Source organism: Neofelis nebulosa, chromosome 10 (assembly GCF_028018385.1).
Source record: "Neofelis nebulosa isolate mNeoNeb1 chromosome 10, mNeoNeb1.pri, whole genome shotgun sequence".
Classification (NCBI taxonomy): Eukaryota; Metazoa; Chordata; class Mammalia; order Carnivora; family Felidae; genus Neofelis; species Neofelis nebulosa.
In genome coordinates this window covers 78,314,938-78,341,345 of record NC_080791.1, presented here as the reverse complement: position 1 = coordinate 78,341,345, position 26,408 = coordinate 78,314,938, and the positions used below count along the sequence as shown (strand labels likewise).

Sequence of the window (26,408 nt, the reverse complement as noted above, 5' to 3'; positions counted from 1 at the left end):
CCTTAGTATCCCTTCTTGGCTGGCACCTTCTCTGGATTAGATCCCCTCTTTGCATTACTCACAGCACAAAGTATTACTTGTTCTGTTCCTTGTTCATACATTGACAGCATGGCAGAGAGGTTCAAGAGTGTATGTTCTGAAGTCAGATCACAAGGGTTTAAATTCCAGCCATGCTGTTTATAAATTGTGTAAGGATGGTAGGGGTAAAGTTTAGGGCATAATATACACACACCTACGCTTCTAGAGACAATATATCTAGGATCAAAGCCTTATTCTTCCATTTACTGGCCTGTGACATCTTGGGTAAGTCATTAACTTCCATGGGCCTTGGTTTCAGCAACTATAAAATATGGTTGTTAATACTGTACCTAACTTACAGTACCTGTCAGATAAATGTCAAGTATCATATAAGATATATGAAATTCTTACATAGGCAAGGATGTAGTTTAATACCTGGCATATATTAAGCAATCAATAGCTTTTTTGATATTTTTGTTATATTTGTGATAAAATGTATACCCCATTATAAATATATCACCAGTTGTGTGTTTGTTAAATATTTGCTCCCCAGCTACACAGGAAGATTCATGAAGATAACAATGATATCCACTTATTGGGTAGTGTATTCCCAAGACCTAACCCAGCATCTGGTATACAGAACATGTTGAATAAATATAGCTAGTCAATAAATAAATACATCTCTCCTTTCAACTGAAAGTTATGAAATCAACTAACCTGCAGTAACTTGTTGGTGCTCTTGTGAGATTTCAATTAAGCAACATATATTAAAAACACCTACCACACTGCCAGAACTACAGTGAGTATTCAACAAATGTAATTTGTTTCTCTTCTTCTCAGGTCACTAAGAAAACCTGTATCTCTTCAGGGCACCACATTTGTGATCTCTGTTAATAATATGCATCTTCACTGTGTCATTAGGACAACTTCCAGAACATGAAATACTGTTCTTTTATAACTTTAACTAGTTATGGTAGTTTCCTTGGGAAAATGGTTGATGGAGCTCCTTACACTATAATTCCAGAAGTTTTCCTTAAACTGATTTTTACAATTTGCTCTTTCTGTAGCTCTTTGGGCCACCTTGGAAAGTCACACTGAAAAGTAAGACTAGACCAGGTGATCTCTATCACATATTTGCACGTATTCCCTGTGGAAGGGACAGTAAATTCTCAGCAATCATTGGAAGAACATGAATGTCCCCAAATGACATTGTGTAAGCATGCAATCACACACACACACACACACACACACACACACACACACACACACATACACACGAGTCCTAACTGAACTAAAATTTATGTAACTCTTCATTTCGCTGACATTTTTCAATAGCTGCTGTTCTAACCAAGACTTTAAAATCGTTTTAAGTCATAAGATGCTGAATGTGGACAGCTGCACTTGTCTCTTCCTATATTTGAAACTCAAGGGCCATAGAGCTTCATTGAGAAAAAGCACTGGGAAAGCTTTTATCTCTAGCATGTTGAGGGACAGGTTAGAAGATGCACTTGCACCATTAGGAAACCACAGGAGGCCCTGAAAGCCTGTCTCATCTTTGACCTCTGCTGGTGGAACAATTCCTGGTCGTGAGCCCCTTCCTCCACGGGTATGCTGTCAATTTGTCTAGTTCCTTCAATTTGATGGCTTACCCTCTCCTGCAGATTCACTTATCAACGACTGGTCAAACTTGACTTGCTGGTTTATAGATGTTTTCTGAACATTACTTTAGATGGGTCAACAATTCTGCTCCAAATTTAATGACTGGCAGTCACAGGGTTAGATCACTATAAGGATAGTTCATAGACTATCCCTCTGTCACTTAAAATTTACTTCAGTATCAATATGTGGTTGACATTTACTAAGCAATGTTTAATAGGAGCCAGATGCTATACTGAGTGATTTGTATACATGCTGTTTAACTATAATAACCTTGAGACACTGGTATGGTGAAATGATGTAGAAATGTTTGTGGTGATGGTTACACAACTATGTAAATATACTAAAAACTATTGTACAATTTAATAGCATGAGTTATATGTCTGTGAATTATTAATAAAGCTGTTATAAAATCAGTTTGAGTTATTTTTTCTTTTCTGCCTCCGCTGGACAGAGAATCCATAAACATTCTAGCACAATGCTATTCTCTCTGGATCTTCATGCTTACTATACCTTTATACCCTTCATTCTCCCACTTAAAACAGATGGACACTTTCACCAATAACTTACTCACATGTTTTTGCTTCTGAGATTGTTTTTACCTATTTTTCTCTCTGAATGAATACTCTTCTTGCACATATCCATATCCCTGAATCATCTAGTCATGTCACAGAAATTGAGAATCTACTATGTCCTCAGCACCAAGCAAGGCACTGGAGACATTTTTTAATAAAAATACACAAGTAATAGAACATATTTTTAAAAAAATCCTTTTCACCCTGTTAGAAGGGAATTTCCCTCTCCTTTGGAATTCTCTAGCACTTTACTGAAGCATCCCATAGCTTGTATTATTCTCTGCCATGCCTAATGATTGTTTGCATCTCTTATGAAACTTCCTAGCTATTCTGTAGACTTCTGGTACAGAGACTCACATCTAATTGTACATTTCTCAAGCCACATGATGCTCTAGGTGGAATATTACGACTCCTAGTTAAGATGTCTTTCATAAGCAGCATATACTTCTTTATACTGACTTACTTTCAATTGCTCCATTTACATGTAAAATAATTAAAGATAAAGCTAAGTTCATTAACTATCAACTTTTTGCTTATTTTATACTAGGCCAAACTATTTTAGGTTAATTTTTATTACTTTCGCCTTCTTTTGAATAATGAAATGTTTCCCCCTCTATTAATTTCTTTGCTATAAAATCTGTTTCAATTTTTTACTAGTGGCTCTAAATATTATTACAGTATAAATCTTTACTTATTAAATCCAATAAAAATTTTACTTTTTTCTTTGCTAATGCTAAAAAATTAAAACATTTTAACTTTATTTACCTCTTCTTCTATGTCTTATTATTGTTAACATATATAAAAGGTATACATGCATTTAAAACACACAGGACTGGGCGCCTGGATGGCTCAGTCAGAAGAGCAGGCAACTCTTGATCTTGGGGTTGTGTGTTCGAGCCCCACGCTGGATGTAGAGATTACTTAAAAATAAAATATTAAAAACATATATATAAGACATTACCATTTGTGAAGAAAAATAAGACTCAGTTCTTCCTCCCGTTTTTGTTTTTGTTTTTTTTTTTATTCTTACACTAAAACCATACTTGGCACTTCTGAAACCAGATGTACGGGTTTTTTTTCCCACACCAAGCAATTCTCTGTGGCACCAACTGGGTGTTCTACAATTTAAATTAATTCTGACACTCTCATCCTCGACATAGCATCACTCCAGAGCTCAGGTCCACAAGACAGCCTCCCCCTACTTCATATGCCAATTGTTAAGGCCAGGTGTTACCTGTGCTTATGACCAATCACTTATAAATCACAGATTCCAAGGGCCATTTCTTTGGATTCGATTAATTGGCTAGAGTGGCTCACAGAACTCAGGAAAGCAGTTGTCTTATTGTTTACCAGTTTACTATAAAAGGATATGATAAAGGATACAGATGAGTATCCAGATGAAAGGGACATATGGGGCAAGTATGTGGGAAGAAGCTTAGAGCTTCCATGCAGTCTCCAGGAGCACCACTCTCAACCCTTCACAAGTTCGGCAACCAGGATTCTCTCCAAACTCCATACTTTGGGAATTTTTATAGAGGCTTTATCATGGACACATGATCAATCATTAATTCTTTCCAGCCCTTCTCCAGAGAATGGGCTAGGGTTGGGCTAAAAGTCCCAAGCTTCTAATCATGACTTCTGGTGACCCAGTCTCCATCCAGGAGCCCACCAAGACACATGTCATTAGAACCAAAGATGCTGCCACCATCTAGGAAATTTCAAAGGCTTTAGTTCAGTGTCATGAACCAAGGTCAAAGACCTAATATTAGAAAAAACGATGCGCCTAGTGCTCTTATCACTTAGGAAATCGCAAGGGCTTTAAAATCTCTGTGTTAGGAAGAAAGGGAAGAAATCAATTATATATTTTCTATTATTTAAAACTAATTTTTTAACAGTTTTAATATTTGGCCTATGTATTTACGTTTGCCAACACATTTGCACTATCCTTTTTCTATATCCCTTCTACAATATGTGTTTTTCTCCAGGACCATTTTCTTTCTGCCTCAAGAGCTCTCTTTAATATTTCCTTCAGTCCTGGTTTACTAACAAAAATTATCAGTTTTCATAGGTCTGGAGACACTTTTATTTTGTCTTCATTTTAAAGGATCATTTTGCTTTGTACAAAATTTACATTGAGTTATTTTCTTCTGACATTTTTATTTTTTTAATGTTTATTTATTTATTTGGAGAGGAGGGGAAAGGCTAAGAGACAGAGGGAGAGAGAGAATCACAAGCAGGCTCCACGTTCAGCATGGACCCCAATGCAGGGCTCAATCCCATAACTATGAGGTCATGATTTGAGACAAAACCAAGAGTTGGAGGCTTAACCAAGTGAGCCACCCAGGCAACCCTCTTTTGACACTTTTAGTATGTTATTCCAATGACTTCCTGTTGCCATAATTTCTGTTAGAGGGTCAGCTTAAGGTCTCACCGTTCTTCCTTTAACATCATGTCTTCCCCCAACCCACTCTCACCCCCATCATGATTACTCTTAACAATTGTTTATCTTTGTTTCTCAATGATCTTCTGTGTTGCACCTATGTATTGTAGTCTTTGTATTGTTAATCTTCAACTTCACAGAACTTCCAGAAAAAATGTTTAGTCATTATCTCCTCAATATTATTTCTGCTCTGCTTTTTTCCAGTCTTATGAGGGGAATCCATTTAGACATTTGTTAGATCTTTACACTTTTACTCACATATCTCTTAAACTCACTTTTATGTTTTCCTTTGTTTTTTTTATCTCTGTGCTTCAGTTAGGCATTTTGTATCAATAATTCTTTTTGTTCACTTTTTCTGATCTGTGCTGCATTTATCCTTCTGTCAAAAAAATTATCTTCATTTCATATGATGTGTCTTTTAATTTTAGAATTTACGTTTTATTCCTTATTTGAGATTCTGATTCTTCATCTTTTAATGTATAGTAAAACTCTGGTTTGCGAGCATAATTCGTTCTGGAAACATACCTGTAATCCAAAGCACTTGTATATCAAAGCAAATTTCCCCATAAGAAATAATGGAAACTCAGATGATTTGTTCCACAACACAAAAGTATTCATAAAAAATGATTACAATACTGTAATACAAAATATAAAGAAAAATAAACAAATTAACCTGCATTTACCCTTAAAAATCTTCATGACTGGTGTGAAGGAGACAAGAGACAGAGGTTTATTGTGTCGGACGACTTTCACTATCATTAACAGTATCACTGCTCTCTATTGGCTCAATAGAATCCTTTTCTTTTCATGCAACTTTAACATGGAACCTATCCAATGACACTTGCTTTTGCCTCCTTTAGAAGATTTTGTGAAAGTGTGAGATTGCATTGTTGTAAAACAGATTCATCACTCACACTGCTACAGCTTTATTTATGTAATATTTTCCTACAAAATTTTGCACTGTTTCCCCATTTACACATCTCCCTAATCTTATCTGAAGTGAGGGATTCCTCCACCTCTTTTCCTCCTCCTCTGCAGATGAGATGCAGAAGTAGAATCCTTATAAAATCTTGCAATTTCAGACACTTGCCCACATCACTCGTACTTCTCAATTATTTCCTTCTTAACTTCGACTTTAATCATCTCTTTCTTCTTAGTGCCTTTCTTTTCAACCTTTTTCTGCATGGGAGCCATGGTATACACTCACACGGATATTGACTACAGTACAATATTAATAAGCTTTTGTCATATAATGTATTTAATGTAACTGGCAATAAGGAAGCAGAGGAAAGGGTCTATATCTGCAGGCAGCCTAACCCAGAATGAAGCAAAGCATTCTTAAGCTCACTCATATGAAAAGCAAAGGACTGTCCATAGGTGCTTTGAAGTGACAAAAAATGTACTAGTGCCAGTTGTGGGCACCTTCCGGTGTTCTGAAAAATCACTGATTTCTGCCAAGCGCAGCATCCTGAGACCAAGCATCTGAGCATGGGAGATGATCACCCACAATCCCACAGTGATGGGGAGAGAGAGAGAGAGAGACAGAGAGAGAGAGAGAGAGAGAGAGACCATTGGCTCAGTTGTGATCATGTGAACTTTTGGCATTATGTACTACCTGTATTGCAAGACATTGCTCATTTATCAAGTTAAAATGTATTAGAAATATTTGCTTGTCTTGCGGAACACTCACAGAACAAGTCATTTGCAATCCAAGGTTTTACTATATTTATTTCTATTCATTCCTATGGCCAAATTTATTTTAAATTCCTTGCCATCGATCACCTAAACTTACATCATTTTTAGTTGTTTTCATTGTTTGTTTTTAAACTTGGTTTTCATTTATGTTCCCTGTGTTTTGTAATATATAGTAATTTTTGATTACCAGAAATGGTATATAAAACAATAACAGAGGCTACAGATATTATACTCTTCCATAAAGTGTTTGCAACTCTCTCTGCTAGGCTAACAGAGTGGTGGAAGATTATGACCATCAATTCAGGAATGTGATGAGGCAAGGACTGTTCACAGTACTATAAGCATCATTCTACCACTGACTTGTCCAGAGTCATCTATAATATTGCAATGACAGCCCGGGGCAGTCTATAAGTTTCCACCTTAGAAAAGGCTGCAACCTCTAATTTGTATCTCATGATTTTGCTGAAATTCTATTTGGTATGTTGGTAGAATTGTGTTTAATTTCTTAGTTTCCATAAAATATAGCCCAGATTTCTGCAAATGTCCTGAGCATAAACCCAAGCATGCACCAACGCCAAGGTCTTCAAAAAGCACTGTTTTTTTTTTCCCTTTGGCCCTTTCAACATTCCTAAACAAATACAAAATTTGAATCTCAACTGCTTGGAGTAAGAAGAATTGGCAAATCCCCCTGGGGAAAAGTGGCTACAGAATTAAGTGTACCTCTTTAAGATTCTTGCCACGATGGTGACTTAGTTGCCTCAGTTTCTATTTCTTCAGCATCTAACCATTATACTCATATAAATAATGTCTCTGTTTCATCCATTTTTTGCTGTTCTTGGTGGGAGTTATAGTATACGACTAGCTTGGTCCATCCTATCTTATGACAGAACTATAAATGAAAGTTTTTTTATTTTTAATAAATTATTCTATTTTCTTTGTCATAAAACTAAATCACATAGCATGAAATAAACTAGGGCGAACACTATAAAGTACCTGTCAATATAAGATGATTATAACAAGTTCAAGAATACTTATATAATTCTTATTGCCAAATCATATTCTGCCAAATTGAAGCATCTGTAAGAGAAATTCCAATTCATAACATTTAAGAAACAAAATGTCCAGAAATTGTATTTCTAAAAGTCTATTTCTATAAAGCTAAAGTACATTAGCACATTTCCACTTAAATAGAATTCAGGAGCTCTAAGTTAATATAAAAAATCTATCTTCATAATCATGTGGAAAACACCTTTGAATTGGTATGAAAATAATGTCAGATTTCTGCACAAATTTGAAGTAAAAACAAAATGCAAAGTTGGCATAAAAAGACTCTAGCTTTTTAATATTTGATACCTATTCAAATAAATTAACTGAAACAAAAATCCTTTCAGAATGAACTATACGTCATAAATTGTTTCATGTTTTTAAGATTTAGGGTTCTAGAGAATATGATTCAGACATCATTTCTTAATATGACTGTCATTTTATAAAAACCCTTTTGTTTTCAAATAATTGAACAAAATAACAAATATTTTGTAAAAATGGACAGTGTTTTAAATCAAAAGGAATTAAATACTTCACGTTTTAGAATGAAAATTCTGTGTTTCCCCTGCTGTTCTCTCTCTCTTTTCATAATAGATATGAATTTTAATATTCTTTTTGGAGAAAAAATGATGAAAAAAACATGATGTCTGTTATTTTTATCTAAATACATAAAAATGGATTTGGGCAACTAATGAAAGTCTAACTTCTGAAACATTCTTATACCAGTAAGGTAAAGGTAAATGATTTGGCTTCTCAGCAGATAATTTCAAATTTCAAAACTTTTTCTGTCACACTTAAAGCTAATCAAAGTGCAGTTTTCTATAAATTAGGGATTATTATAGTTCATAACTCATTCAATTCATGAAATAAGATATACAAATATAAAGTAATGTAACATAATTTGGCTCTTTATAAAAAAGTTGTTATAATTCTTATCATCATCACTTTATTACTATTATTTTCATGAAATAAGATATACAAATATAAAGTAATGTAACATAATTTGGCTCTCTATAAAAAAGTTGTTATAATTCTTATCATCATCACTTTATTACTATTATTTATGTCATACAAATTCATCACAGTGGCTGATCAAAATCTGACTCAAAGTATATAAAACTGAAGCTGTGACAAGTTGTAGCAAAAAGATAAGAGAAGGTACGGCATGTGAACTGATTAAGTTACAGAAATCAGAGATCTTTACATTTTATCCACATCCTTTACTACCTCAACAACTTGCCTTCCGTTTTTAGAGACTTCCCATAAGGGACCATAGTTTGTATCTTTTGAAAGGAGTGAGAAATATGCAACTATGAATATGGAAAACAAAACTGTATAGAGATATGAGTGCTGGGGGATATATGTGCTTGGGCAATAAACACAATTTATGAACATTATTGGCTATTGTAACATTGAATCCCCACTATCAAATTAACCATCAAAGAACCAAGAAGACATTGTAATATTATTGCCCAAGCCTCATAGAGGAAGGACCTAACTGCTGAGAGGTTAGTCACTCGCCCAAATTTGCAGCGCCAGTAATGTGGAAGCTGGGTTTCTCTGGCTGCACTTTTAATTACTCTCATCCATTCCCAGCAGAATTCATTTAACTGACTTAGTGACTTTTGCAAATACATTTCACAGTGCACATGGTTCAAAGCTATCTAAGAAAATATTAAGAAATTCAATTATTAACCTTCAAAAAGCTACTATTTCACGCCATCTGGTTTGCTTATGAACTCAGTCCAGACAGAAAAGTGCTATTTGGAAAAAAGAATATAGTAAATACAGTAACAGAGATTATAATAAACCTGCATGAGAAAAGGTTTGGATTATTTTTGCTTGTTTTCTTTTTTTAATTATTTTTAATGTTTATTTATTTTTGAGAGAGAGAGAGAGAGAGAGACGGAGAGAAGGAGTGGGGGAGGAGCAGGGAGAGAGGCAGATACAGAATCTGAAGCAGGCTCCAGGCTCTGAGCTGTCAGCCCAGAGCATGACATGGGGCCCAAACTCATGAACTGCAAGATCATGAGCTGAGCTGAAGTCAGATGCTTAACCAACTGAGCCAACCAGGAGCCCATATTTTTTGTTTGTTTTCAATGTCTGATTATTTTTTAATGTCTCTATATGGTATGAATCTTTCTGCAACACCATAGGAAGATATGACATGTGACAATCCCCATTAATTTGTTTAATGTTAGAATAACTGAAGGTGTATGAGTTTCGTGATCATACTCTACCACATTTCATTCAGCATTAAAAATCTCCAACTTGAAAGGACCACGTATTAAGATAGTCTCAATACTCAGGTTGAAATTATGATAAAAAATTTGAAATTGTTAGAGCTCTAAATATGGCTTATTGCTTTTCATAATTATACTTCAAGATTTTTGAAAATGTATTAACCCCTCATAGTAACCTTTGGGAATACAGAATAAATTACACACTTACACTTAAAGCATTAGGCCAGGAAGAAAGTAAAATGCATTGAGAAATAACAAACCACTGAGAAAAACTATTCCTACAGTTTTTCATTGACTAAAAAGCAAAGTTATTCTGAATATAAAAATTCAGTCATATTTTGAAACACATATACATCTTGTTAGAATGTTGGCTCAGGAAAAAAAGAAACAAAGAATGTTGGCTCAGAATGTTCTGTTAGATGTTGCTTTACTAACTGAGGCATATTGAATGTGTGGTAACTTCTCAAAAATTTTAGCTATCATTAGCAGCTATTACCAAGATGCTATAAAGTGATTTATTAAGATAACTAATAAGATTTTAGCCTATCCTTTCAAAAGATGCAAATAAGCTTTTTAATCTTAAATATTATAGCAAAATAAATTTATATGTAAAATATACAAACTGCTCATATGTAAAATAACATAAAATAAAAATATAAAATTCTAAAATTGTATAAGACATGTGTCATCTAATTAGCAACTCAATTCTTTCACAGAGTAAGATTCATACTTCAATCATAGGCAATCATTTGATTTTCAGATTATGTTCAGCAATGAAAAAATACATAAGTTAGTGCAACAATCTGTTATTGTACAAGAGACATACAAACTCAGGGGTTTTTAAAGCAAAGACATTTCTTCATTTGTGCTGTGGCACTGACATCAATCTCATTTTTATTTTAAACACAAGACATCAAACTTTCCTCCCCTTAAACATCTCTATGTCAGTAAAATTCACAATATCCCACCTGTGCCAGCACCACTTTTACAAGAAACTGATTTTCTCTCAGAAAAGTAAATCTAGAGAATAGTGTGGGTATGAAGGTTTATGTCACCGCTAAGTAACAAAAGCTAAATTGATTTGGCACTTCTTGGTAATTTAATTCATGAGAAAGCCAAACCCACTCCTTTTGCACTTTTCGTCTATTTCTGTAGAGGAAATGCACAGCAGGAGAAAGAGTATGTCTCCCAGTCAGCATACCTGAGTTCTAGCCTTTTGTCTGTGCCTGGAATAACCATTTGTTTGATGATTTTTTTTTTCATCACAGCTACTTCTAAGTGTTAATACCTCCACGTTATAACAAAAGCAGGGACTTCTGTATCGGAAATGCTTGGCTTCTAATTTAGGCTTTGTTCCATCCTTCTGGGACGCTTGTTAAATAAGGTGATAATGCTAAACGTCAGATAAGTCATCCGCAGCACTGTCTAGCAGGGTTACTGTGAACATCAAGTAGGACAAATTTCCTGACTCTACTTTCCCATAGCACCTTTTACTTCCTCTTGTGAACACTCGTCTCAATTGCAATGAAATGTTTCATGCATTTGAATCTTCAGTCCTTAGAATAGTGCCTGAGAAATAAGACATTCAATAAAACAATTCTATATATGGTTCTATCAATTACATGTAAGTATTTAAGATAGATTTTGGCGTGTAATAAGAGCTCATTAAATGGACTATTATTTATTGTTCCTCCATAAATGAGTGTCCTTAGCAAAATATGCTTCCACAAATAAAGAATTAACAGATGACAGAGCACCTGGGTGGCTCAGTAGGTTAAGTTTCAGATTTGATTTTGGCTCATGTCTTGATCTCCCAGGTCATGAGGTTGAGCCCCACCTCAGGCTCTGTGCTGACAAAGTGAGCCTGTTCGTGATTCTCTCTCTCCTTTTCTCTCTGCCCTTCCCCTCCCCATCACTCATGGGCACATTCTCTCTCTGTCAAAATAATAAACTTAAAAAAAAAAGAATTACAGATGAGAAATTAGTTATTATTCTCAAGAGTTAGCTATTCAAAATTATTTCTTTAGCATCACCTTTGTACTGCTTCATGCTCAGAACTGAAGGGAAGAAATGCTCATAATATATTTTTTCCATTAAATCCAAGAACCATTAACCCTTTTCTAGAAATTACATACTCCACACAGAGATGAGCCTCAAACAAGTCAGATTTTTACCCCCACTTATCATAGCAGTTAATGGGGGCTGGAGGGAGAGCCGACTGACCCACTTAACCACACAGCATCTCTCCAGAGATGGTCATTGAGTCTCTGTAAAAAGCCGAATTAAAGTGATGAAACTTTTGAGTCATAATTCAGCTACCTTCTGGCTATTGCAGAAAAAGCTAGTTCTTAGAAGAAAGAAGCCAGATAGACAATGCGGAAGGAAGGGAGACAAGCAAAGTCAAGAGAGGACTGAAGGGAATAATTAAAAAATCCTTCAGTTTCTGCTTCCAACCCTCTAGTCTTGGGTCCCACGAAGTACCTCCTATACTGAAAACTTTACAGGAAATTCCTATTTTAGTTTGTTTTTATTAGGGTTGTTGTTTCTAATTGAAAGAGTAATACATTCAAGCTTATTTATTCATCTTCAAAACAGCAGGGATACCATTATCAATAGTAAATGTCACACACTCTTCTCTAGCGCCTTGAAAAATGTTCCTGTTTACCATCTGCTATTACTGCTCATGCTAGTATGTGTGTCCTTGAAACACTAGACGATAACTTTATCTCTATTATTCCCTTTTGAAATATTAATCAGAGATATCATTGGTTTTATTGTAATGCAGTCAGGACAATTTATCGGGTATAATTGGAAAGTTCTAAATTTATGCCTGTCTTATTAGCCTCTTAATTTGTTAACAAATTGAGAGCTGGTTGAGATCTAAATGGGGTTACAGAAAACGTTAATCCAACTTATTCTAAATATAAAGAAATCAAAGTTTGCAAAGGTGCATTTCACTCTATTCAGTACCTTTTGCAGCTGACCACATTCACCTTGCATTGTATGTTTACACATTTGTTATTCATAACAACAGAGTAAATCATGTTTTTTAACTCTGTCTTTTAATCTGCTGAAGGTCAGAGGTTTCCAGGTTTCAGGAAAAGAGTAGAATGCTCAGACACTGTGATATTGCATTTGAGGTGAATGAAGTTCTTTAACTTCTTTTCTTTCCAATTAAAATCAACTCAGGAGATTGGAAGGAAGATGAATATTATGCACCATGAAATTCAACTGAAATAGAAAAGTATTTTAATTATATTCAATGAATTATTAAGAATTTTTCAGAAACAAAGACTACACAGTATAGTCGGTGGAAAATTCATGAGAAAGGACTGTGGGATCTGTATTTACATCTATCAGTGCCACAAAATTGTTCAGTGAGGAGCAATTTACTGTGTGAGAAGAGAATAAACGATCTCAAAAACCACTTCCAACTCTAAAAATAATTTATATGATACAAGAAATATAGTTCTGAGGAATTTCCTTATCTGTTTCATTCATTTCTTTAAAGCAGTGCAATTTTACTACTTTATTTGCCATTCTACATTTTTAATCCCAACAAATGCATGTTCTCTGAAGCATCTTTAAATGAGACCAAGTGGTTTTTAATGACTGATGATCAAATAATCAATTACAGATGCAGCTTTATTGTATTGGGACTCATTTACATGATGAATCTTCTAATCATTGTTAAATAATAATGCACTACCAATTAGGCGTTGACATTTGCCCACATGGTTTCATACTATTTAATTTGCTTATTTCTCATTGCTGCCACACCTGTACTTTCAGCTAGTATCAGTTCATTTTTAAGAGTCTTCTAACTGCAACAATTAGTATTCCAAATTTAAATTAATTTAGTGTCCCCAGGAGGAGCCCAGGTATATAATGTTAATTCGTTTGTGTTTATGTGTTTCGGCTTTTCTTTAATTAACTAGTTCAGACAATTTCCAGTGGACTCTAAAATGATCATGTTTGTTGAGATTTAGACTTAAGTTACCATAGTGAGATATTTTAGTTTGTAAGTTAACAACTTTATCCTGGATTATTATATTCATTTAAGTCTGAATTTTCAATTTTAGTGACAATCACTATACTGTAAAACAAATCAGTAATTTGCATAAAACTTTCCTTTATTAGGAGCTTCTTTAATTTCTCAGAAAATGAAAAAAATGGTTTAACTGCTTGATTACAACATCAGTTTAACTCTTTAAAAATATTATACTATTGATATACTGGAATAATTTGACAAATATTTAGTAATCTAATATTGTAGAGCTTGAACAGTACACAGTCACTTAAAATAAAAGATTTCCAGTCTAATAGCTACATGAGGATGTATAGGAAGAGACTTTGAACCAACTTTTGGAGAAAAATAAAACCCTTTAAAACCACGTTCCTCTGGGGCGCCTGGGTGGCTCAGTCGGTTTGAGCATCCGACTCTTGATTTCAGCTCAGGTCATGATCCTAGGGTTGTGGGATCAAGCCCCATGTCAGGCTCTGCACTGAGCATGGAGCCTGCTTGATTTTCTCTTTCTCCCCCCTGTTCACGTTTGTGTGCTCTCTCTTTCTCTCTCGCGCACACGCTCTCAAATAAAAAATAATAAATTTTTAAAACCACTTTCCTCCAATGCCTTCACACACTTAGCACAACATTATTCCCAATAAACCAATATATGTGCTTTTAGGAATTCTGTATTCATGTAAAGATTGTGGTATATCCCTGTCCTCGATCTTTTATCATTAGCACCTCGAAACTATGCACAAAAGGCCCTCGGCTCTGTCCAAAATACTAACTCAAGTATGGATAACCTGTTACCATGCAGAAGGCTTATTGCAAAGAATCCCTTTTTTCTTGACATTAATACAGACTTTCAGAGTTGTATGTAATCCCGAATTAAAAGGAAATAATAAAAGGTAAAACACTTAGGGAAATTTGAACTTTTGAAGGTCATAGTTATAGAATGTTATATTTTAAAATGTCTTCTGTTTATATTTTAATTGCCTCATTACAACTAACAAATGCATTTGAATAAGTATAATATATATTTTTGCTTTTATGTTTATATTTAAAATTGTATTAGTCAAACATTTTGCTATCACCTAAATAAGCTAAGTTTCAACATCATTTAACAAAACTTTTTTTTTTCCAGTTTGCAAAATAAAACATGTAAACCATGTGAAAACACTTTGGTCTTTTTTTTTCTTTATTCCAGTTAATTAACATACAGTGTAATATTAGTTTCAGCTGTACAATACAGCAATTCAACACTTCCATATAACACCTGGTGCTCATCTTTAAAATTCAATAGAAAATGTAAATGACTTTAATAATAAAATCATACAAAAATAATGACTGAAAATCTTCCCCCAGACCACTCAACTTTATTCAAATGTTTAATATTAAATTTGAGTAATATCAATTACATAAGTATGTTTTATTTATTTTAAAAAATTCTTTGCCTCTATATTTTCATAAAGGTAGACTGCTCTATTTAAGAGGGTATTTCAACTGCATATGTGTATTCATGTTCCTTCGTTTTCTCCAAAATGACCTATTTTGGAAGGGCAAGCACAGAAATTATCTAGAGCTAATGCATATTGAGAAAATAATAAACATTGTAGTCTTCCTCTGTATGAGGAAGTCTTCTCTCATTAGTAATATGTCCTGATATTTGTATCATGCAAAGATATCAAATAATTCATTCCATAGAAAGAAATTAGTATATCTAGAAAATTGCAGTGATATTAGGTAGAAAGTATTCCTTAAAAGAAAACATCTATTCAGGTGATGTTTCTATTTCTACCTTAAATTCCTGGACTCAAGGATGCTTAGGGCCAGTCTTTGCAAGTCAGGAAAATATTGAAAAAAAAAAAAAAACCTTAGCCATTTGTTGCCCCAGTGCTGTTGTCCCTTAACCACTCCCCCATTTGTATTATATTGCACAAATATAATTTCAGTAAGGTTGCTTGGCTTCATCACTAAACAAAAATATAATGAGTCTTTGTAGGATGACTTAAAAATGAAAGAGATCCAAGATATGTTGCATGATACATTCCACATGATGTATGTATATTGAACACTGTGTAGATTGAATGTTTATCAGAACTGGGTGACAAAAAGGGGAGGGAAGAGACCAGACATGAAAATATAGCCCTAGGATAATGTTGACATGGAAATCTATGTGGGCCACAAAACCATCATGGATAACATAAGACCGTTACTAAGAATGATTTAACAATGCAAATTTGAAATGTATGCAGTTCGATATAAAGTAATGGATGTAAGAATTAAAGAGCTGCATCCATTTGCCGAAAGACACTGTGCTAGGCATGCTATCTGTGTTATACTTAGCGTCTTATTTCATCAACTCAACAGCCATTAGAAATAAGCACCATTATCATTGTTCCCTTGTTACAGATCAAAATCCAAAGAGAGAAATTAAGTGAATAGCTCAAGATCATATAATTAGTAACTATGAGAACCCTAGTTAGTCTGCTTTTAAAGCCCTTTTAAAGAAACAGACCCATACACTCTCAAGCTTAATAAAATGTTAATGGTTATTTAATGCAACCTTCCATTCATGTATACAATAACCACATCCATCACTTCCAGTGATGGTTAGCCCATTATTTGCCTTTTACTTTTAGTCAGTTTTTCTCTAAATTTCAGTATTAGTGAGTATTACTAGGTGTCAGGTATTCTTCCCAGTTTTAGAGACTCAATAGAAATAAGGTAGATGTAGTCCCATTCCCATAGAACTTGCTTTTCAACAAAGGAGGCAAATTAATTAAGGTGCTATGATAGTGACTGACAGCTATTTTAGACTGGGTGGTCATACATGTTTTCAAGGACATAAATGCTGAGACAATTACAACAAGAGGAAACCAAGCATATGAAGATAAGGAAAAAGAACCCTCAACAACCCTGCAAAATTCCCTAAGTCAGGTAATTAAATTGATATATTTCAGAAACAGAAGAGATGCCTGTCTCTGAAGCAAAGTGATGAAATGAAAATTAAAAAAAAAAACGTCTTTAGAGAGGTAAACAGGAAATAGAAACATATAAAGCTTTATAGATTCAATTAATAATTTATATTTTTATCCTAAGAAGTAACTTTCTTAAGCTGAGGAAAGGTGTTACATATTTTATGTTTTTTAAAAGTTTGTTTTACCGGAGACAGAAAGGAACTAAGAGATGATGGTGGCTTGGACTAGGGTTGTATCAGTGGAGACAGAAAAACATGTATTGGGTCAGGATACATTTGCAGGTTAACTCTAAAGGAGTTGGTTATGGATTAGGTATAGAGGAGAAAAAGGGGAAAAACAATCAAGAAAGTAATCTTAGAATTTAGCTTGATGAGAGAATGCGATAATTGTGATTTATAAATTGTGATTTCTTACATATATGATATATATACATATGATACATAGATAGATAGATAGATTTGATAATTTAAATGGACAAAATATATTTCTCATATACATTTGGTCTTCATCCACAGTTCCTAGCTTACAGTTTTCCAAACCCTTGGAATTTCCTGAGGCTGAGACCAATGGGAACACCTTTTGATATGATATTTGGTATCTTGTCCTTAGTTTCTTAAATCCATTCAGAGCCAGGAAAGTAAAATGGGTGTCTTGTGACTCACAACCACAATTGGGTGTATGTTAATGAGGTGACTTTTGGAAAGCACCTATGAATAGGAGCTATTTGCCAAGGGAACCAACCAGGTATACAAGATTGGAACATTTAGTCCTACACTTCGATTTCCAGGCAAGGGAGAGGGACTACAGTTTGAATCAATCACCAACAGCCAATGAATTAATCAATCACGCCTATGTAATAAAGTCTCCATAAAAAAACAAATGAAGGGGTTCAGAGAGCTTCCAGGTTGAGGAGTCAGAATCATGCCACCAAACTGGGCTCCTAACTCCACAAGGAAAGGAGCCCCTTTGTTCATGACCTTGCCCTATGTATCTCTTCATCTGGCTGTTGATTCCTATCCTTTAAAATCCTTTATAATAAATGAATAATCCAGTGAATAAATGAGCATCCTGAGTTCTCTGAACTGTTCTAGCAAATTAATGGTACCCAAGGAGGGGGTCCTGCAAACCTCTGATTTAGAGTCAGTTGGTCAGAAGTACGGTAACAGCCTGGAACTTTAAAGGTCATCTATTTCAAATATCTATTCAATGTTTGCTTTCCCCTGTCTCAACTTCTCCAAAATGGTTGTCCAATTTGCTTACTCCCCTGTAGAAATGAAGTTCCCATTCATATAATGTAACACACTAACTTTTTTGATCATTGTCATTATTAGACCACTCTTTGTATTCAACACAAAGTCAATTTTCCTGTAGTTCCCATCAATTGGTCTTAGTTCTGCCTTTTAGGTCCACAGAAAACAAGTCTCATTTCTTTTCTACTGAGCATACTTTCTAGTTTTTGAAGACAGAACTCATTTCCTCCCAAAAGTCTTTTCTGCAGTCAGAACATATAGAATGATTATTAATGATATTTCTAAGTTAAAACATTTATGAAGGTCATTGATCTCCCCTTTTTTTGGTAAAGATTAAAAATGAGGATGTTGTCATTCCTCAACTAATTGTTAAAATCATTTCTGCTTAAAGAAGAGAACGAAATTCTAAGTAGGATATTCATGTTTACTTATTTCTACATGAAATGTAACATTTCATGAGAATAATCACTCTATAAGCTGAATAACTAAGGACTCAGTTTAAGTTGACAACTAGGCGTGATGTTTAAATTTAGATTCATTGGGACCTTAACCAGTGCATATTTAATGTGATATAATTAGGCAATAGGAACTAACTTGAAATAAAGGGTACTACTAAACTATATCCAAAATCATTCTTGAAATTAATGGAAAAAAATTAAAGTATAAGGAGTTTAATGGTAGGTCTACTCCATTTCGTTTTCATTTATTTTAAATTAAAATTTGGAAATATTCATACATTTACAGAAACATTGCAAAGCTAGTAGTTAGTTCACATACATTCCTCACATAGTTTCTTCTCCTATTGTTAACATCTTACATTGTATACATTACATGTGTTGAGACTAAGAAACATTGGAACATTATTATAAACTAGATGCCAAATTTTATTTGGATTTGACCAGTTTTTCTGTACTAAACCAAATCTAAGATAACACAGTGCATTTAGTCATTATGTCTCCTTAGTGTACCCTAGTATTTGATAGCTTCTTTGTCTTTTCTTGTTGTTTATGACTTTGACCATTTTGAGACAGGCTACTTAAGGATTTTATAGAATGTCCTTCAAATTGTTTGACGTTTTTGTCATGATTAGACTAGGGTTCTGGATTTTTGGAAAGAACATCAGGAGTTAAGTGCCCTTCTTGTAACATCATAGCAGAGTTTACACGATATTATTGATGATGTCAACCATGAACATTTGGTTAAAATAGTGTTTTCCAGGTTTATCCACTACAATGTTAATATTTTTCTTTATCATACTCCATTATTTGGAAGTGAGTCACTAAGTCTAGCCCACACAAGAAAGGGGAAGGGGAGACTAAGTTACGCTTTGGTGTATCTACATGTACCATTTGAAACCAATAACTTTTATTAAAGTTATTTTTTCATTGTTCTGGTCTGTTTAAGAAAGGTAACGTTTGCCAAAGTAGAATTAAGTAGCTACATTATCTTTTCCTCTAACATTTAAAATGTGAGCTCAAAGGTTATACAATATTAAATATCCTTGTGAAATTGTAAAAGAGCATGAACTATACACTCTAAATAAATTTCATGTTCACAGATACTAGAGGATATGTAGTTAATATTAAAAGTTCAACATGTCTTATCTTTATGTAAGAACAATATGCCCAGAATACCAAATCTTTTTATATTAAGCAAAAATGCACATTAGAGGCATTCTCACATAATAAAAGAAATCGGCTTTATGAGAAATTCAAATTGTCTCCAATATATACATAATATATACAAATATACATAACCTTTCAATTTAATATCTACTCACTGTCAAGGAAATAATGTAACCATGTAAATATGAGACAAACTCTGTGGCTATTTTCAACATTTCTGCCAAATAAGGATCTTTTTTTCAGTCATAAATACCCACTAAAGCTTAATTTATTGTTCTTATTACTTCCAAAGTAAACCTATAAGAAAATTGAAGAAAAATCATTTATAGATTGTTGTTTAAGTCTTCTGAAAGATAAAAAGTAAAAATGAACACATAAATGATATGATCAATTAGGATTTGAAGGAGCCCGGTAGAAATTTAAAATCAGTATGTCAGTGAAAGCAAAATAAAGCTAGATCACCCAATAGCACGAAAAGGAAATAACTATTACACTCTTTGGGAATTTATTGTGGACAGCATATCAATTGGGTCCACAGTGAAAGGCAAAACAACACAAAAACATAAGAACAGTATTATTTTGCACATTAGTTGACGATATGTTACAAATGCGCTAAGTGAGAAAGATGTTCCTGCAAACAATATACTTTGGGAGCCAGATTTCATTTCAGAATGGATGATAGGAATACTTTGAACATGTATTTTGTATAATGTTTCTCAGTTTTAGTTTGCTGATGTTTGTCAAGCTAGACTTTAATTATGGAATTTTTGCAGGACATTGAGATCGACTTTTTTCCCCCCATTTTTGGTAATGTTCACCTTGATCACATAGATAAGATGGAGCTCCACTGGTTTATTCACTATAAATTTTCTCCTATAATAATGTGTGAGAAGGTAGTTTGAGAATATTAAAATCTTCTATTCCTCATTAAACTTTCACAAATTAGTTTTAGAAAACAGGGAAGCCTCCTACCTAAATTAATTACTACTTAGAAGCTTGCAAATGGTCATCTTCTAGCTTCATCATTTCCTTATAATTTTTTTGTTGGCAGGCTACTATGGGAGCATTTGCCAATATGCTGAATGTGTAATGGGACGTTACCATGGTTTTAATATACAACTTTAATATGTAATTCCTGATATCCTGTGGATATCAGCAAAGTTGAACACATTTCATATGTTGTATTGCTTATCCTTTTATTTCTGTGTGTGGGGTCACCTCACTTGTCCCCTCTTTGGACGATATAGAGTGAGACTTTATTCTTCTTGCTGCCCTTCCTTACATCTTTAGAAAAGTAGCCCAGAAAGAACAATTGATACCATTTTTTTAAATCATGAGAACAATTTAAATCTTTGAGTTTCTTCAAATTATGTAAAACCCAATTTTATATGACCTCTATCCCCTTCATCTATATCTTATTCAGAAATCAGAAGTTCAGACTTTATATTCTTCTATACCCCTTGAAAGAACACACTTTTATTTTCCACTTAATGCAATTTGTTGTCCCTAATCTCTTTAATGCTATGTCTAATTTCTTGCCTACTAAACATGAACTTCATTTTCACAAGCTCACTTTTAATTAAAATCTCTAGCTTTCATGGTTGAGATCTTTTATCAATTATGTGAAATCGTGAATATTCTCCATAAATGAAAATCCATCCAGGAAGTAAATACTTTCTATATAAGGGTATTGATGAAGCTAAAAGAATCATTGGGAACTTACATATAATGACTACATTTAGATTTGTTGGTCCATATTTCAATTTCCTTCATCCGTGTCCATTAATGGATGCAATCTTAAATTATTTAAGTATTTAATAATTTTTTCTGTCCTTAAAAAGTTTATTTCCTTGCTTGCCAAACTTTGCAGATCTCTCTTAACTAGATTGTAATTTCATACGGAAATTTTAATTTTTGAAGAAAATACTGATTAATAAATACTGTTATCAATATATAAAAGAATCTATGGCCAACATTTATTAAATGTATCTTGAAGACTCCCTATTTTGAAACGCTTTTACAGATACTGGGGAAAGATAATGGATTTGATGTGTTTATTCTCAGTTCATTTCCAATTATGATTTTCTTAATTGGCTTCTTTATGAATATTAACACTTGCCACAACACAATAACTGGAGAATTATTCTGTGTAACAAAGAGAGCTGGATACGTAAAAGAGAAAAAAGTAGGTCAAAGACTGTTGGCTCAAATAATGACACTGACCACCAAGAATTCTTTATCTTTATAGTTAATATCCAACTACATGAATAATAAAATCACCCTGACAAACAGATTTTGAGGCCTAGAAATAGTCTATGATTCAATTACCAGATCTTCAATGGCTGTAGTGAATGAGAAGTCTTTTTGTGACTATAATAAATAGGCATATACAAAAAGTATGAGAAAAGGTCAAGAATGTTAATGAACAGGTTTTTTTTAATTTGTTTATTTGTTTCGAGAAAGTGAAAAAATAATAGCCTTCACTCTGGTTTTAGTTCCTATATGTACAGACCTTGTCAATTGTCACTCCTATGCTTACAACAAGAAAAAAACTGGACGAGTTAAAAATAAGTCATTTTTTTTTGGATCTGTCAGAAAACTGAGGTCACAGAACAAACCACCACCCTGATATCTGGAGACACAAGCATATATAATCACAGCTAACTTCTGATTTTTGTAACAGAAATCCTGAAGCAATAAACTGGTTAAACTTAAAAGCTAATTTTGACTAAGTGATGGAGGCTGAGCGCAGACTATCATGAGAAACTTCAAGGGGCCATGATTTTAGGAGGAATCCCTTACTTTATTATCGTCACCCTCTGTAAGTCCACCAAGTTCTTAAAGATCCAAGAAAAGATCCTTTTATGGCACTAGGTGGGAAAGGTGAAGAGCAATTACTTATGACCCATATCCAGAACCTTTTGCATGAGATAGGCCTATCTCATGCAGTGGATTACATCTAGAAGAGCTACAGAACACAAACTGTCTCTGAGGAGGAGTATTTAGGGAAGTCCAAAGTAAACATGCGAGCCAATAACAAGCACACAAGGACACGAGAGGAATTTGAAGACTTAAGGCAACTTAGATAAGGCAAATGTTAAGCATATTGCAATTTGTAGCCTGATTAACATAAATCCTCACACTAAAGATATATATATATATATATATATATATATATATATATATATATACACACACACACACACACACACACACACATTGAGATATATATATATATATCTCAATTACTAAAATCTAGTGCAACCTATCTGGCCTTCAACAAGGAATTACAAGGTATATGAAAATTCAAGGAAAAAGACACTCTGAAGAGACAAAGAAAGCATCAGAACCAATATCAAATAAGACACAGATGTTGGAATTAGTAGAGAGGGAATTTAAAATAATTATAATCAATATGTTAAGGGATGTAAAATAGATAATATTACAGCATAGATGAGTTACGTAGCAGAGATAATGGAAACCCCAAGAAAGAAACAAAGGTAAAAGCTAGCAATCAAAAACACTGTTAATAGAAATTAAGAATGCCTTTGATGAGCTCCTTATCAGACTGGATATTGCTGAGGAAAGAATCACTGAGCTTGAAAATAGTTCAATATAAATTTCTCAAATGAAAATGCAAAGAGACAAATAATACAAATAAAACTAGAACAGAACATCCAAAATTTCAAATTCTATACCATACATGTCATTAGAATTGCAGGGGGAGAAGAAAGAGACGGGGATCCATACATATATATGACAAGTACTAATAGCTAGAATCTTCCAAAACACAGAAGCTAACCCAAGGGTCAGGCAGCTCAAAGAAAACCAAGGAAGCTATTCCCCACACTCCTGCATAAAATGACAGTCGGAACCAGTGTTTTCCTGACTGAACATCTAGTCACCCTGCATTAATTATAGTAATGTAAAAGTTACACTTTCCCTGATCTTACCAACACTTCTGTAAAAGACAAAGGCAAGAGGCACCATACTCGTACTATGTTGTGTTCCAGAAGGCACCCATCACATAGAAATCACTGCAAATAGTGCCCCTGGAGCCGTGTAAGGAGGTGGTCCTGGTCCTTACTCTAAGCCAGGAAATTTCTGAAGGGCTTGAGCCATATTAATTCACTTACTATTCAAAACCTCTGGAATGTCTGTTAATTGATTTCAAAATGAATTGTGAAATCCATTTTAAATGGATTTATCAGAATATTTATCCTTGGAGAAACAGATTGATTGAAAACTTGCCCAGAGTCACACAGCTGAAGTTGGTAGGCAAGGGTTTGAACCCAACAGTCTAGCATTCCAATTCTTATTTTAATCATTGCACTATACTCCACACTATCAATTACTTTTCTCTAATATAATATTTAATTACTAATTAATGATCAGGACAATACTCTGAGATATAAAACTTTTAGGATGCATAATACTCACAGGATGTGTTATACTCACATAATTTCTGTTGCATTAATAAGGAATATGCACATAAAGTGATAGCTTGTGAGTTGGGACTATTTCACAAAGAATAGGTTAAAGTGACAGACTTTGTAAGTCAGAGCTTCACTTCTGGCAATTTTCTTTTGAATTATTTAAAAAACTTAAGAAGCCACATATTTTTTAGAATTATACTCAGGCATTCCATATTCTTGCTTCGTATTTCCAGGCTCAATAAAAATGGAAAGAGAGATTCATGTGAAGAGATTCACACCTTCCCTCCTCCTGACAGTCACTCTGCTGACAACTCTGTGAACTAATATCACTCTCCACACACTACAATATTCTTCCAATAAATTATTTCCCTAAAGGAGGAATTCTACATAACCTTGGTTTAGAAAATCAGATCAAATGTGAAGTAAAACACATATATATTTTCCCTGGTTCTATAACATTTTCCTTGTTTATGTACCATGTCTGTTTTCAAATCCAAACCTTACTATGCAAATCATCCAAGAGAAAAGCGGGCGCATAATGAGAAGAGAGTTAAACTTGCATGTATGTTGGGAGGAAGCTACTTAGAAAACAGCAAGAAGAAAAAGGAAGCTAATGAACATATCAAAGATAAAATATTTAGCATGAGAGTAGCTCCTTTCATCTTCATTTAGCTTCTAGTTTTTCTACATTCAGTCTAATGCACAATTTATGTCATAACTTGAACAGTGAATGCTAACAATGTGTTCCTCTTTTTTTTTTTTTTTTTTTTTTTACAAGAATCAATGCCCTGTCACTTGCTAGGGAGGCCCATTACTACAGAAGTTGTTATTTGACTTCCTGGACTGGTTGCTTTAGGTAGTGGATTTCTTTAGCTGACTGCTGCAGATTGTGGGCCACTGTTCTATTTTTGTGAATAGTCTAGTCATTGTCCATTTACACAGTCAGTGTCTGAGGTGTATAAAGATCCAGCCCCCTATATCCAATTTTGGACAAATATGAAAGGACTTCCAACTCTAAATCTCCCTTTAGGAATAGCTCCGGATTTTAGTGGAATTCTCCGTCACCCCAGGCCTGCTTCCTTTCCATTCCATCCATTAGGTATCAACACCAGGAGCACTCCCTATTAAAGACCTGCTATCCAATTTCCATTACAGAATCTGCTTCCTGGGGAACTCACCCTGCCAAATCCATAAGGGCTTCAGCTGCTGCAGGCCTTATTTACCTGTTTCAAAGACTCTAAAGAGCTCAATATACTGGCACACCTCTAGCCTCTGTGTACCACATCAGTGTACTGAGACCCACCAGTGCCCAACACTACTGTGGCCTGGAGAGAGAAAGAGAGAAGAAAAAGACCATTACAGATGGAGTTCAACCTACTAGGAAGTAACTCTGAAGTTACTTAGGGGAAAAATCATTGCATGCAGCAGTCAGCAACTAGCTACCTTGCTCCATCTGCTGTTCAAAGAGACCAGAGAGACAACAGGAATGTATAAAAGCCATCGATTCTAGTTACATTTAGGGATTTATCAGAAAAATTATCCTTCGATATGAACTGTTGTGAGAACACATCATGTACACAATCACATAAATAAGCAGTAATAAGAGTAAATAACAGTTGTCTACATGTGAGTGAATGTTTTAGATTTTCTAATATGAAAACGTAAACATGTTTTAACCAAAGGCCTACCACACTCTCAGAGGCTTGAGATCTTTGCTGTTGAAAATAGCCGTTTTCAGAGTGGTAATTATCTTATGGGAATTGGGATTTCCTTTCTCCCAAGAATTAAAGAGCAAATGAGTACACTCAATGAGGAAAATAAAGTAATACATAAGAGAATCAAGAAGCTGGTGTGCTAGAATATTATGGCTCTGCAATTTTACTTTTATTGTTCTGTTATCCTTCTCGTGTATATTGGTAGGGGTCCTCAGGAAAATCCTCACTGTATAAGATCTGAACCCCCCCCGCCCAAATGAATGCAGACTTTAAGACCTTCCCTTTCTAGTCACCGTATCTTAAATTATAACCACAATGATGCACATTTTTTTAATACAATAGTTTAAACTTAGGTATAAACCTATGTTTTCATTGTAAACACGTAATGGGCTTTTAGTGATACAATCTGAAAGAAATAGAACTTCACTTGTTCGTGGGAAGTCAAGCCTCTAAATGCCTGGCTACTCCCGATATAAAAGTCATGGCTACAAGTAAACAACATAAAGGGTTGGGTGGGTCTTCTTTCTAAGGCAGTAACTGTTAATGCACTTAAGGAGCTAAGAAAATTGCTCTGCAGAGAACAGTCTTTTAGGAACTCATTAAACTCCAGGACTATGTCTCAGATATAATCTAACTTACTACATTTAATGGTTATATGTAGTATTTTCAGCGTTATACTCAGGGAATAACAGCTTGCCAAGGTAGGACTTTTGTTCCCCAT

The 26,408-nt window shown here is 34.2% G+C and overlaps 1 long non-coding RNA gene across 2 annotated transcripts in view; it reads right to left on the bottom strand.

Moving 5' to 3' along the window:
- LOC131487612 (uncharacterized) overlaps nucleotides 1–26,408 on the bottom strand; it is a 221,542-nt gene that overhangs the window by 69,032 nt on the left and 126,102 nt on the right. The window lies entirely within an intron of this gene.